This window comes from Tenrec ecaudatus, chromosome 7, assembly GCF_050624435.1.
Source record: "Tenrec ecaudatus isolate mTenEca1 chromosome 7, mTenEca1.hap1, whole genome shotgun sequence".
Lineage (NCBI taxonomy): Eukaryota > Metazoa > Chordata > Mammalia > Afrosoricida > Tenrecidae > Tenrec > Tenrec ecaudatus.
Window position 1 is genome coordinate 95,932,895 of NC_134536.1, and position 3,352 is coordinate 95,936,246.

The window sequence follows — 3,352 nt, forward strand, 5'->3', positions numbered from 1 at the left end:
GTTGGGCTAAAAACTGAGCAGTGGAGGGAAACCAGTTGTAGTGGAGAGTGTTGATCATGTGGCCCATTAATCCATTGGACTAGTTGTTTCCTTGTGTGTGTTTTTTATTTTCATCAGTTTTATTTCCTCCCATGGCGATAGATCAATAATTATACCTTGGATGGCCACTCAGATCTTAAGACCCCAGTCACTACTCACCAAAGTGCGATGTTGAGCATTGTGTTTGTGGATTGTGTTATGCCAATTGACCTTGATGTCTCTTGAGACCATGGGCCAGAGCCCCCAGAGCCAGTGGCTCATTCTTTCAAGCTACTTGGTTATGCTTAAGTTTTCATGCCTTTGTCCCCTGGTTTAAGTATATTTATTTTCAATATGGTATAGCCAACAGTACAAGTTTAAATTTTGACTTTGGTTGTCTGAATTCCCTGAAGGCAAGAAATTGTTTCAACCATTGTGCGTGCAATATTCAATAGAAGATAAATAGGGTTCACTCAATAAACATCTGTGGAATTGATGAAAAAAAAAAAAAAGACCACAGCCTGGGGGCTCTAGCAGGAAGTTCTACTCTGTCATAAAGAGCCGTTGTGACACAGAAACCACAGCGCACTAACTGCGACTGGTAGATATTAATCTTGAGGATGAGTCTTTGTGATGCTAGGTAATATTCCCTTGAAGAAGTGATTAAATGTAGTAAAAAAAATAAATAAAATTTTGAGGAAGAAAAGAAAGCAATGTTAATACCATAAATTATGAAGTGGATAATTTTACATTTAAACTAAGATTGGTCTTTAAGAAAATGAGTCGTTATCATGCACATTTGTATAGATATGTATATATATATATATACACACACACAAGTGTATTTTGATTGAAAATTTTATTTTAAATAAGTCTTTATCATTGATAAGCTAAAGCAACCATATTGAATTTTTGGCAGGCCAGGTAGAGTTAGAGACATTTCATCACAAACTCTGGCTTGATTATGGTGGGAAGAGATCAAAGCATGTGTCAAGTGAAGTGATAGAGCTCCCGTGGGGCCTGGCATCATTTTATAGAAAGTGTAGACTTTGTTCATATTCCCAAATTCTCTAGGAACACGATCAAAGGCGTTTAGATCTCTTAGGCCACACAGTTTGCAACTGACAGGTACCCAGAGAGCAGTCTGACACATCTGTGGGAACAACATCAGAATACCACCAGTCACGTACTTCCACTAAAAAAATGTCCGGGATGACAACCATTAACATGCACGCAGGTGATTAGGCCAATAGCCTAACTATGTGGTTATTTAGTGCGGTTGAGGGTAAATCAATTTAAATGCTAACAATATTGCTTTAATAGTAATTTGTTGAAATTTTTAAACACAGGCTAAGCATAGTCACATGTCTTTAATATTGACTTTTAAAGAGATTTATTAGGCTGGCACATGTGCTTGAGAAAAAAATGTAATTATGCATAGTGAAAATCAAATGGTTTCGAACTTTGCTGCTTTCTAAAAGCTTGAAATAGAATGAAAAATAATATTTACAATAACAGGTGAATCTTAAAACACAATGAAGAGTTTAAAGAAAAGAAGGCTAAGTTTCAAAAGTCTACATATATAATTTTCATAAATTCAAAACTTGACAAATCAAATAATTCTGCAATATTAAACAATGACAGCAATAGTAAACAAGAATGGTAAAAAAGTACTTGGTGGTAAGTTAGTTCCAACTCATGTGCTTCATAGGTGTTCCAGACCTGCCAGCCTTTGGAAGCTTATGAGCAGTTCTTTCTACGAAGTTTCCTCTGGGTTTCTCTGCGCAACTCACCTTTCAGTGTTAGTCCAGGGTTTACCTGCGTGCATCCCCCAGGAGCCATAGCATCACTCAATGACCGAGTGGAACCGCCCCTCTGGGTCTTGGAGACTTGCATCTTTATGGAAGGAGCCAGCTGCATCTCTCTCTCTCCGAGCTGTCGGTGGATCTGAAGTTCTGATTTGTGCTTAGCTCAGTGTGGAATGCACTGCGTCACCAGAACGCACATCCAGCAGCTGTTTAGGGGAGTATGGAAGCATTTCAATACACAGGTAGTAAAAATGTTACCATTTAGAAAGATTGATAAGCTCAAACTGCAACTACTTTTAGGATAGTAAGATAGAAGATAGAATCAGGAAGGATAAAGTAAATGTCCAGGCATTGTTTTAGTTTATTTATTTTATTTTTTAAGTGATAGTTCATGTGTGTTGTTTTTATTACTATAACTCATTAGTTACACATGTTTTTATATGTTGTTTCATATGTATAAAATTGCACACAGTTGGAGAAAGGAAAGCCGAGGAATCGCTGCCACCGCCTGCACTAGCACCTCTCTTCCTCCCTGCTGCTGGCTGCCAGCCTCCTCGGGACTGGTGCCAACAATCAGTGAACACATGGTGGTTACTATAAAGTTCTAGGTGTGCAGAGGCCGGCCTCACCTGAGGATATTAAAAAAGCGTACCGTGAAGTTGGCACCGAAGCGGCATCCTGATAAAAGTCCTGAGCATCAGGAGGAGGCAGAGAGGAAATTCAGACAAGTAGCTGAGGCTTTTGAGGTGTTAGCAGATGCTAAGAGACGGGCGTCGATGGCAAATATGGCAGGGAAGGGTTAATCGGTGGAGGTGGAGGTCACTTTGACAGTCCATTTGAGTTTGGCTTCACATTCCACAATCCAGATGATGTCTTCAGGGAATTTTTTGGTGCAAGGGACCCATTTTCATTTGACTTCTTTGAAGACCTGATTTGATGACTTTTTTGGGAATTGCAGAGGCCCTGGCGGAAGCTGAACCGGAGGCACAGGATCCCTTTTCCCTGCCTTCAGTGGGTTTCCATCCTTTGGAGGTGGATTTCCTGCTTTTGATGCAGGATTTACTTCATTGGGTTCATTGGGTCATGGAGGCCTTGCTTCATTCTCTTCTACGTCATATGGTGGTAGTGGGGTGGGCAGCTTCAAATCCATATCAACTTCAACTAAAGTAATTAATGGAAGATAAATCACAGCAAAGAGTACTGCTGAGAATGGTCAGGAACCACTTAAAGTCCTGACTATAAATGATAAGGAGTAGCTACTGGACTTAGAGAACAAGTACTTCAACGCACGCACCTAGTAGAAACGTTAAACCCTTACAATGCCAAGTGAGGACTAACAGGAACTTTCCTTGAAGATTCCAAGTGACCTCTACTCTCAGGATAACTGTACCTAATCTAACGTATTCATAAGCAGCTCATCGGAGCACCTATTTGTCACAGACTTTTGAGTTATTGTTGGGACCATATTAATAGGACTTTTTTGGTCTTTAAAATTGTTGTAAATTTATGTACACTCTTTGCTTTCT

The 3,352-nt window shown here is 39.7% G+C and overlaps 1 pseudogene; it reads left to right on the forward strand.

Annotated features, from left to right (window-relative positions):
* The first annotated feature begins 2,412 nt into the window (after positions 1–2,412).
* Positions 2,413–3,082, forward strand: LOC142452434 (dnaJ homolog subfamily B member 6 pseudogene; annotated as a pseudogene).
* Positions 3,083–3,352: the final 270 nt, after the last annotated feature.